The sequence below is a fragment of the Lupinus angustifolius genome, unplaced genomic scaffold, assembly GCF_001865875.1.
Source record: "Lupinus angustifolius cultivar Tanjil unplaced genomic scaffold, LupAngTanjil_v1.0 Scaffold_72_45, whole genome shotgun sequence".
NCBI lineage: Eukaryota > Viridiplantae > Streptophyta > Magnoliopsida > Fabales > Fabaceae > Lupinus > Lupinus angustifolius.
In genome coordinates, this window is record NW_017723533.1 from 21,928 (window position 1) to 34,344 (window position 12,417).

General features: G+C 31.6%; 1 pseudogene; it reads right to left on the bottom strand.

The window, feature by feature from the left end:
- Nucleotides 1–2,043: 2,043 nt before the first annotated feature.
- LOC109339343 lies at nucleotides 2,044–5,077 on the bottom strand (annotated as a pseudogene).
- Nucleotides 5,078–12,417: the final 7,340 nt, after the last annotated feature.

The following is a 12,417-nucleotide window of genomic DNA, read 5'->3' on the forward strand; positions in this document are numbered from 1 at the left end:
ACCCAAACGCAGCTCTAAATGCAGCAGGAGCATAATAGCAACTCAGAAGATCATGATCTGATTTATTACAATACTCACAGAACAGTATAGGAAGAGAATAATGACTTCCACGGCCACGACGTCCACCACGTGGACCACGATGACCACCACGAGCTCCTCTATTATTACCATAGATGATAAGCCAAGAGACGAGACAAGTGTAGGAGATCTATTCACAGTTGGTGCAACAACAAGATTTATAGAGAGTGCATTAGAAACAGTTTTGAGGCGATTCTTCTCAAGCCTAACCTCATGTAAGTAGAAAGGATTCTAGAGAGTGAATAGTAGGCAAACCAGGTTGGCTTTCTACTGAAGTTATCACTGGTTGGAACTCTTCATTGAGTCCATCAAGTATAAAGTCAATATGTTCAGCCTGAGAAACAGAATTTCCAGTGGATATGAGCAAATCCACAAGTGACTTGATACGCATGAAGTAATCAGCTATGGAACTTGAGCCTTGTGTTATAGAACGTAATTGAGATCTAATTTGCCTAGCTTTCGCTTTTGTATGAGAAATACAAAAGGAATGAATCTCCTGCCATAATTGTCATGAGTGAAAGCATCCTATAACTCTAGGTTGCAAGTTTTCAGAGAGAGAATTCAGGAGCCATGAGAAAATGGCTTGGTCCTATTCCTCTCAAAGCAAGTACAAAGGATTTACCTTATTGATTAATCGATCATCTTCTGATAGAAATCGGAGAGGAATATCTGTTCCTTTAATAAATCTTGAGGCTCTGTTAGAAACTAGAATAACATTCATGAAATGCTGGCACAGAAGAAAAATTTTCTCGGTTAACTTTATTGTTGGAAGAGGAAGGTTGAGTTGATTATGCACAACATGAAGAGGTGGATCTTGTGAAAACGGAGGTGAAGAAACCACATGAGGAGAATTTCTAGCAGGATCAGTGTATGTAGCGTCTGTCATAGCTTCAATGATACCATGTAAAGAGAGTAACAAAGGAGGAGAGAGAAAGAGAGAGAGAAGAAAACAGAATTGAAAACTGAATAACAGTTTCAGTTATTATTATTATTGAATGTATAATTATTACAGATGACACTATCTTTATTTATAGGTTTACACTGTACTATAGGTGTATTGCATTGTACTTTAGGTGTACTGCATTAGTCGATAGTACAATTGTACTGCACAAGAGAAAAAGTAGTTACGGCAGTGCTTGTACTGCAATACATTAATAACTAATAGTATAAAGAATATAGATTTAATCCTAGATCTCTAATACTCCACGATATACCATATTTTATTTAACTAAATTGTATTTATTATATTTTTTTTGTTAAAAAATGACACTTATTTCAGATGCATAAGTGGTCAGTGTAATGAAAATATAAAAATTAGGGGTTGTATATGTATAAAAAAGTGAAGGGTGATTTGTATAATTGCAATAAAACTCTGGGGATGTCAGTGTAATTTATTATTTAATTTATGTTTTATTTTTCTGACCAACAAAAAAATACTTAAAGCACTTCATGGGTCCAAAAGAATCACATGTCAACTTTAAGGTGTTACAATAGATCATTGTATGTATTCTTTCATTTTTCTGGATCAGAAAATATAAATATAAAGTTAATGCAAAGTTAATTCATACTTCACTTTTTTTACGAATAAAAAAACAAGAATATATAGACAATCTTTAAGACAGGTGATATGGTCTTGACTATTTTAATGACATTCAATTTATGAAAATCACTTACAAGTAAACATGGCGAAACAAAAGAAACTATTAAATAATAAATGATAATTATGGTTATGGATATGTTTTAACGTCGTCAATTAAATATAACCAAGCTATACCAAATTACAAAAATGGACTTCATTAGGATGTAGATGATAAAATGAACAAAATAATGTGCACAATTGTACAATTAAACAGAACATGAATGTAACTTTGGTGAAGAGAAAGTACAACTTTTGATAGTGTGGTAATGGAACAACAAAATGGGTTACCATGTTTGAGGAATTTGGTGGTAAATGATACCCCTGTATGATGTAATGATGATAATTATTGAAGAACTTTACTCTATATACAACAAAAAATTCAATATCAATGGACAATTGTACAAAGTAGAAAAGAATGAGATAGGTAGGAACAATACAACAACACACTCATCTTGCACATTTTCTTTCCCATCAGCTCTGCAATGAATGATTTTATAGGTGGAAATGCCACAAAAAATAGAAAGAAAATTATCATACTATCATCCAAAGGGAACTTTAATTTGGTTCAATGTCTATTTCCAGCCACCACTTTTCGGTGGCCTCTAGAACCTGGTCTCCTGTGCCTTCCAGAGCCTCTCCGAATAGATGGAATTACAGCCTTCTCAGGTAAAGTTTCGAGCACGGGCAATGGAGGTGGCGGAGATGGTGGAGGACTGAGAGCAACAGAGATTGGTGCAGCCAGCTTCAACAATAAATCTCTATGGTATTTCTGTAATCACATTAAGAGATTTGCATTACACAAGGGTAAGTGAGATGAAGAAATCGTATGCCAACCAAGTTGGTTTCAACAAATAAAGGTTACTATGCCCATTTTGAAGATCAAATAATTACCTGAACTACAAAGTTTCGCCTTTCGCAATCCAAGAACATAGTAATATGAAAATTCACCCTCGACAAAAGTTTGTCCCTAACAACTGCGAAACTAATCTGGTCCCTAGAAGTAAATTGGTCAACTTCGTTGTGCCAAAGACAAGTAAAGAGGTTGCTAATAGGAATATGCTCTCGTACTATTACACATCCTTCCGGAACATCTACAATTCAAGCATCGATGTTCAGAAAACATTAAGTTCCAATTGAACCAGTAGATGCACCTCATCTTACATGGAAAGAGAAAGTTTAGCCTACCACTTATAAGAGGAAGTTTGGCCTCTGTATATGGAGTCAGTCCCTCATTCTTGTAAAAATCGACTTGAAAGTCAATAGAGGCATTATCATACTTTCCAGCCACTTTATTTGCCTCAGCCTCCATAAATACATCAAAGCGTTTATAGTGTTTAGATATTGCAAAGTTGCATTCTTTCTCCACAAAAACCTAAAAAAGAATGAGAGTAGTTAAGGTGCCAAAACATGTATTCTAGTGAGATAAACCTAAATAAAGCTAGTACAAAGTCAAAAATAGGTATGAATATGTCCCCTGATAAATGATATTCAGGAACATAACACAAGGCAGCATAAATATAAAAAAAAAATAACTCAACCTTGATTTTCATGTATGATAGAGTACTAAGATCTTGGTCATATGGGATATTTGGATAGTACCAAATTTGCAGTCTCCAAATAATAATTATATATGTTGAAGGAATTTGACAAGATTCTAGTACTACAAAGTACAAACCAGAAACTACGATGTTATGAGTACATGACTAGAGGAAAGATCATTAAATAGAATAACTGATAACTCCATTATGCTAGTTACTAATAAGTACTAATGTTTGTGAAATATCAATTTGAAGAAATGCCCACACAGCATGGAGACAATTAATTATCCTAATTTATAATAGGAAGATGAGATAACAAATTCTTTCCATCGTAGAGTTAAAACAATTCAAGACCAAGATAGGGTTTAATTTTAGCATCATAGAAGCATTTTGTGGACTAGAAAGAAATATCATAGTTAGACTTTCGGAATTTTCTATGCCATGTTATGACAGAAAGAACCAGGAAGATATTTAAGGAGCATCAAGAACATGATACAATGCAGCGCAATTGAGACACTGAATGAAAATAAACATAATTACCACAATTGGTTAAACCAACAAACATATACTTCTGTGGCATATAGCAATGCACTATATCTATCTCAAATAGAATTAGATAAAAAGTGAACCACATATCAGACTATGTATAAAAAAAAGTAGGAATGAAATGAGATCTTTGCATAACTTTCATATGCAGAGGAAAAAGGTTTATACTATATAGTATCAAAAATAGATACTGAAAATACCTTTCAAGAATTTGATATGGATCAACAACAAGCTCAAGTTTTCCATCAAGCCATATAGAGTAGCAGGCATTTGGAGCCATTCTATGCAACAGAAGCTTTGGAATCTGTGGCAAAGTTAGTTAAGTTACAAGATCATGATGGCACTTAATTTTCCACAGAAAAGACCAGATAATAAAGAGAAGCATAATTATTTAAAGCTTCGGCAATGAATAAGACTAACAACCCATATGCTAATTTCTAGTTCACAATCATGATGGCACTTGCCAACATATAATTCTAACCTTTCCTGTGCGTCTTGCGTCTGTGTAAGGAATATTATGAGCAACAATAACTCTCCATAAACCGACCTTCTTGCTGATTCCCATCTTGCCAGAACTCCTCAAATATTCTTCTGTTATTTCATCTACAAACATCAGGAAGCATACAGTCTTCCTCGAATATTCACTTATATTTGATGGCTCATTTATCTCATCAAAATTTCCTGAACAACATGCGTATTTAATCAGCAAAGTACTAGCTTAAAAAACTAAATAAGATCAGAAACCACATAATACAGACCAAATATGGCTGATGCAACAACTATGCCCCGACACTGCTCCATAGCAACAAGGTCATCTTAATCTAAGTCAAATCCTGTGTTGCGGCCAGGTTTAGCCCCTCTTACGAATCTGAATGACACACACATGCATCGTTGAAGATGCAGAATGGACAAATGTAAGTAAAAGAGTATGCAAAATATACTTTAATACTGACACAGACAAATTATAAGCATAAAGAACATTCTTCAGTGCTTATAGAAATACATGAAGCAGAGTGGCAAGCATGCAAAAAAAAACTAAAACATACCCACAGTGCACATTCATTGACTCTCATATATCAAAAGAACCATTTCTCTGCTTCAAAGTAGGATATCCACCAAAGTCTGAACCACCAAATTCTCCATCTCTGCTTAGATTTTCCTCGTAGACAAATTTTAAATTCTTAAGCACTGGAGAAGGTGAGGGAAACTTCGGCATAAGTGCAATGGCTTCCTCCACAGGTAAGTAACATACAGGGCATGCTGAAATGTAAACAAGCTACAATATTGAGGGGCAATACCATTAAGTAAACTAAAACATCCTAGGGTCACAATATCCTCAATTCCTCATAAACTACCCAAATTTGAGGAATTAATTGAAATCTGCAAGTATGATGGATACTATCTGAAAATACTAAGAACAAAAAAACCCAAAAATATATGAGGCAAAAAAATAGTAAAACTAGTACTTAAGCCGTGGTCCATTACGCTTTTTATCTGCTGGTGGGGGAGGAAGTGTGAAACTATTACATGGATGGCCAGGAGGAAGAGTGTAGCCCATAACATAAAATAGCCTGGGGGAGGAGGCGGTAGTACCAAACTTGTCTGGAATCCCATGATATTTGCCATAGTGATCGTAGATGGAGAATTACTTAAAGACATACTTTCATTTACACTTATATTCTGCACATTGTTTCCTTCCTGTGAATCTTCACCTGAAAGAAAGCCATATCACAAACGCTAAAAAGGATAGTCCAATGCACAACGCTCCCACCTAGTGGGTAGGCAAACAACCTTACCGTTGCGCCGAGGCTCACCCTTTCGCTAAGCCTGAATTAAAACTAGAAATTATGTGATAATGCATGCTAATCACAAAACAAGTTTTCATCCTTTCAGCAAGGCATTCGGCATTGCATTCCTAAGGCAGCTTTTGGTGCACAGGCAAAAGACAGATAGAACAAAAGGGAGCATAGTGCCCTGTTCGGTTCTCTCTGGTTCCACTAAAAGGTGGAATCAAGAAGTCTCACTTTTTAACCCCTAAGTCCTGTTTTGTTCTAATTATTATGGAATCAAGATGTGCCATTTTTTAACCCTCATGTCTTGTTCTATTTTATTAGTATATGGGCATTTGGAAGAGCTTATAGAAAGCTTATGAAAATATCATCTTCATACAAGCTCTTTTTAGCTTATCTCAAAAACGTTTACTGAATAAACTTTTAATTAAGTTGCCTAGCCGAATACGGCCAAAATACATCGAACATATAACAAAACTCATGTTATTTACAATCCTGTTATAGCAAGTCTGCCAAAAGCTACAAAGATATTGGTGTTTAAACAGATGAATCCTATGAGGCTATGACCAATCATTTTCATCAAAATGAAATTCCAAACAGCATAATCACATTGCAGTTACAAAATCAAAAGAGTCTAATATTTGTGCACAATCATTACATCATCCACCATTCATTTAGATTACTTTTACTGAAGAGTCACTCATCATCGATTATGAATGATGAATGATGAATTGACAATGTATAAAACTCATATGTTGTGATACATTTTTTTCTCAAATCAAAATTAGAAACAAGGAACAAAGAAAGAATAGAAGGGTAAGAAAAAATAGAGAAACCTTTACACGTTGTTTGAATGGGTGAAACTACGTTACTTTGTTATAATTGCTTCTCTAAAGAACCATAACTTCCACTACGAATATCCAAACTCATTTTCTTCTCTTTAAACCCTCATTGCCCTCAACTTTCTATGTAACAAGCCAAACAACCCCTTACGTTTATTTCAACTACGCAACAAAGTTCACAAATTTGCTCCAAACTTTTTCAGGGTACCCTTTGAAAAAAATTCACGGAATCGAAGTACCCTGTGATTGAATTGCACTTTACAATGCCACTATTACTTCAAACTCAACAAGGATAATGACTTTGAATTCTGTTTATGAGTGTTAAAGAAGAAAAGAGAGGAAGAAAATTGGAGTGGTGGAAAGTGTAACATCAAATTAAACTTGGGATTATAGAAAAACCAAGTGAAACAAAAACTGGGTCCCAAACAATATTCCACCTTTCTTACAGAGGAGGATGAATCTGTGGTTGAAGGTATATGAAGCAAAGGAAATCTGGGTTTTTTTTCTTTCTCAAATCTCAGACAAGAAATCTGAGATCACAAATTTCAACTAGTATTATGAAATTTTATTTTCTTAATCCACTGGTTCTGAAAAAAATATATGATACGATGACAGAGGAAAATTGTAAGGATATTTATATGATGGGATTTAACAATTAAGGATAAAAATATTTAAAAATGTGATAGGCTAGTGTGCGCATATGCCAAATGTTTTGGCCATTTAAAGATTGACGTATACAGAGATATTGTAAGATTTTTTGGTACTATTATTATATTATTAAATATTTAATTTTTATCATCATATTAACAATATATAAATATTATATCTATGTTCATCCATTTTTTTGCATACACAAATATGTTAGCTAAACTAAAAAGTATCTTATAGGAATAATATATGGTTAATTAATCTTATTAATTAAACTACCACTTTCATATTTTTTAATTTCTAAAAATATTTTATTTACCATTTCTTCTACTTAGGTTGCAGTAAATAAGTAAAAGAATTATTCAACCATCAAACTTTAATCAAATTAAAGAATCAATAATTAATAAGAAAATTAAAAGTTATACACATTACTTAACAAAGTAAAATGTGTGTGTTTGTGATAGACAATATCCAGATAAAATTTGTGGTGTTGTGCTTCTTCCTCCACAGCAGTAAAAAAATTGAGATATTTTAAGTTTTTAAAAAATTTGTAGGAAAAATGAATGTTGGTCAGTGTGATCAATACAATACTCTCATAAATCCCTGAGTCTGATTGGTTTTCACCAATTCACTTTTGATTTTCACAATTATTATTATTAAATGGTGAATATAATTATTGTATTGTCTTAGTAGGAGATCTAATTTGCTAAATTATTAGTACATCTAGCTAATGTGATCCAAAATATGGTACCTTTATAATATAGATAAATAATAATGATAGATATTTAGCTTAATCAACTACTTATTATAAATAGTAAGCTTCCCCTAACTAACTTTTCAACATTAAACCAGTTTTTCAACTAATACTCTAAAATGAGAATCCACTTACACCTCTCCTAATCATCAGTTCTAGATAAATTCAATAATTTGAATTAGTGAGTAAATTTAAACCATTAGATTTCACTAAAATTTATGGTTAGAATGAGAAATAAGTTTAAAAAACTTACTCTTAGTATTAGTAGATCATCTCTCAATACTCTAATAGTATCCACCACACCCATTAAAAAATGTAAGGAGTTGTTGAAAACCATGACGCTTTGCCGGGCATAGCCTTTCGTTGATGTTTGTTTTCTGTTTTCTAATCATTGTTATTAATATTATGAATGATATACATTAAAATTACCATGAATAATGAAGTTTTCTTCTTCGGTGAATATGTGGGAGTTTAAGTTGGTGTTTATTTAGGATGAAGATAATCTATTTTGATTGGTGTCTCCATTTATATTACAAGCCAATCAAAATATCTCATTTTATTGAGAAAATAAAAACATAAACTTATATTTCTATATTATTTGTTTTACTTTATTAGATTAGAAGATAGGAATAGGGTCCTTTTGAGATAAAGGATTCCTATTATTTATGGGAGTCATTTTCTGTTTTGGTGAAACTTATTGTTAAATGTCCATAATATTGGTTGCTTCCTTATCAAGAACTATTTTATTGTCTTCCTCGTTTACTTCAAAATTTCCATCATTAATAGCTTACACAAAATATGACAAAAAATGTATTTTTTTATACAAAGTTAATATATTATTTTATTATTCACTTGTTTTACTTAAGATTTAAGAATCATTAATGGTCAAATATGAATAATACATAAATTGTTACATATTATTACATACATTTTTCCATATAAAAATGTTACAATATGATGACAGAAATAATACCTCAATGTCAAAACTGAATCCTCTCCATACTGGAGCATCCAGTACTAAAGGAGAGGATCACAAATCATAATTCTTCACCTTCTTCCACTAAATTTAAGATGAAACTAACGTTAGTCCAAATCAAAGGGAATAACCGACCATAGTTAATTAGGAAGGGTCCAATTAATAGTACAATAAGGCAAGTTCGTCGTTAATATGGTTTAAGTCAATATCCACTTAAAGCACTTGTGGGGTTATTTTCACTTTTTTAGAATTCCAACCAACCAACCATCTCACGTATATGGATACATATATTGTATTACAAATTATGTCACTACATGTACCATAATTTGTAATTGGTCAGAAAAATAATTAATTATTAATTTTTTAATTTAAAAATATTTTTTCAATTAATCATAAACCAACGGTACATATAGTGGCACAATTTATGTGAACAACAGATGTACACCTAGCATATATAGGGTAACAAACCTTTAAAGACCGAAAAAATTAACATCTGGGACATGTTGATTTCAATAAGCCATTTTAAGACGATATAAATGTCAACCAAAATATATTATATATCTTCCACAGGGAAGGGGCTATACAAATGAATAAGCACATTGAAAAATCACTTTTGGGGCAACTTAATTTTGTAATATAGAATAGATCAGTTAGAAAATAAGTCAAGGGTCAGCTTCCTTTGTCCATCATAATAATACTTCCCTAATCAGTTTTTGCAATTAAGATAACGACATGGTATACCTTATAACATGTCTGTCAACGCATTTCAGTAAAATTGGACCCTAGAATCCTATCAACACATATTTTCTAATGCACTCTTTAATTTCTTATATTACACCCTCGTACCTTTTTATAACAAATAATACAATTTAAAAATGAGAGACTATGAGAGTAAAAAAATAGTGTATTGATTTTCAATCCATTCAATTACATTAAAATCACAAAGTAGCCCTTTCATGGCATTTCACCATAACTATAATAGCTTATATATAATAATGTATGTCACAACAACTTATTTGAATTTGATCAATTTTTTTCTTTTTGCTGGTCTTACATGGATCATTGAGGGGGAATATGGTGGATTGTAATTGTTGATGGTAGCCATTGATAGAGAGAAAATAATGAAATATGCCCTCTATATATGATAGAAAAGGAAAAATCTAAGCCTCACCATCCAAGTAAAAGTTATTTAAGGGCATGGTGAATTTTCATTGGATTTCCTTAGAAATGATGTTTAAGATGGAGAATAAGTTTCGAAGTAAGTGGATCCCTATGAAAATAAAATTATATATAACTTTGAAGGGTGCCTCCTCGAGATGGATTCTTTCTCAATAAGATATTTCTGTTGTTTTTTTTGTTTCCCATATATATTATTGCACCAGAGACAATTTTGTCCGAGCCAAGAATATCCACATGTATGTGGGGCTAATTCTCCCAGTAAGTATTTTTCCATCCACAAGACTCGAACCCGGGACCTTACTTAAGGAGAATCAAACATGTACCAACATATTTTTCCAGTGTTTAGAAAATATAGATGACTTTAATGAAAATGATACAACATTAACATACAAATTTTCATAATCTATAAGAAAACTGACATGTGTCACAAAATATTATTAATAAAGCACAATCCGTACTTAGCCTATTACAGAAAATTAGTTAAAATATATTATAAGAATAAAATATTATAATAGTTCTTTTTAAAAAACTTTTTTATAAGTAAATTCATTAATTGAGCATAATGGGTACTTAGCCTATTGCAGAAAATTAGTTAAAATAGATTATAAATAAACATTTAGCATAATTGATGATCCACATTTCACAACCATTAGTTTATCATCCAGGATCCATTAGCATGTAATTAAAACAACTCAATACTCATCACACTAGAATGAAGATTACCTATCTTTTAATCTTAAAATTGGATACTTCAATAAAAAGTAACACTGAAAAAAAGTATGTATCATTTTAGTCGATGTATCAAAATATAAATGGTAAGATATAAGGAAGGGGATAGGATTCCAGGATGTAATAGTAACCATCTAAGATTATTTTTTTGAATAATTAATGATGATTAAGTTTGAATAATTGATGATACAATGAACATGTATAAGTCTAACAATTCACATGAATTTAAGTTCATGAATTAAATTTGATTGAGAGAATTCCAACCAAACATCATGCTTTTTCATGAAAATTGTTGTTTAGAAATTTTTTTCAATCATATTTCAAATCCAAGTGATAAAATGGAGGTCAAACATAATTTATGGAACTTCGAAACACATTTTATCAGACAAAACATCCATAAATAAATCCATTCAGAATTTCATGAATTTATTTTGTTAGATGGTAAACCAAATAACACACTTTTTAGGAGTTCTCAACTTTGAAAAAAATTCATTTTTGGCACAAATGTAACAAATATGCTCTGAGTTATAAAAATTAATTTGACAATTTCAAAATCATTTACTAAGGCATGTTGATGGAGATGTTTGGTTAAAGTATCACAAGATAAAGTATCATCATCAAAAAGTGCATGATGAATACTAAACCTTTAAAGATTCAAGTGGCTTCCCTTCTTGAAGAAAAAGTCCAACCACTAATCATTTTTTATTTCAATCCCTTTTATGTTGTTCTTTTGAAAAAGTTGATGAGGGGTACCTCCACATGTCCTAAAAATTTTATAACAACAATAAAAGGTTTCTTAACTAGTAGGTTTTCACTCCACTAACTCACTTTTTTCTTTTTGAGTTTTTTAATTTTTTCAAATGTACAAAACATAAAAATAAAGATGTACAAAAGGAAAAATAAATTTATACAAAAGAGAAAGAAAATGTTATGCACAATTATTTGATAAATGACATATAAATATGAAATGTTCTATTATTAAAGCAATTCCCCGACAACGTCGCCAATTTGTTGAAAGGTTTTATTTGAGAGTGGTTTTCCCCTCTCAACAAATCGTCCCCGACAACGGCGCCAATTTGTTGACAGCGGAATTCCTCTTCTTTGGTGTGTTTCCTTTTTATTTGATTAAGTAAATGAACTCGGTTTTATTCTTTGTTCGCCATCTCGGTTTTGTTGAAATAAATTCCAACGTTGATATAATGGTTTCAAGAATATTCCAGTTACAACTTATTTCTAATAATCATGTGAATAAGTTATTCCTTCTTTGCCCCATCTCGGCTTTGTTAGAATAAATTCTAACGCCGGTACAATGGTATTGAAGCAATCCCCTATCACATAATTATTATGTACCTTTGAATACCATCTCGGTTTTGTGGAATAAATTCCAACACCGGTTTAATGGTATTCTAATGTACAAAAGTGATGAATAGTTAGTTGTAGTATAGTATAAGGTTATGAATAGTTAGTTGTTAGAAACAAATAAATAAATAAAGAACAAAATAATAATAAAGTTAAGTGACATTTGTTTATTTACCCCCTTTCGGGTTCCTTTTATTAATAAACCAAACTTCTTCCTTAAGGAATGTTGATATTAAAGAATAAATAAATTGCGGAATGTAAATAACAATAAATAAAAGTTAGTTAGTTAGCTTCATCACTTTTGTATATTAAAAGGTGTTTTCAACAAATAAATTTATT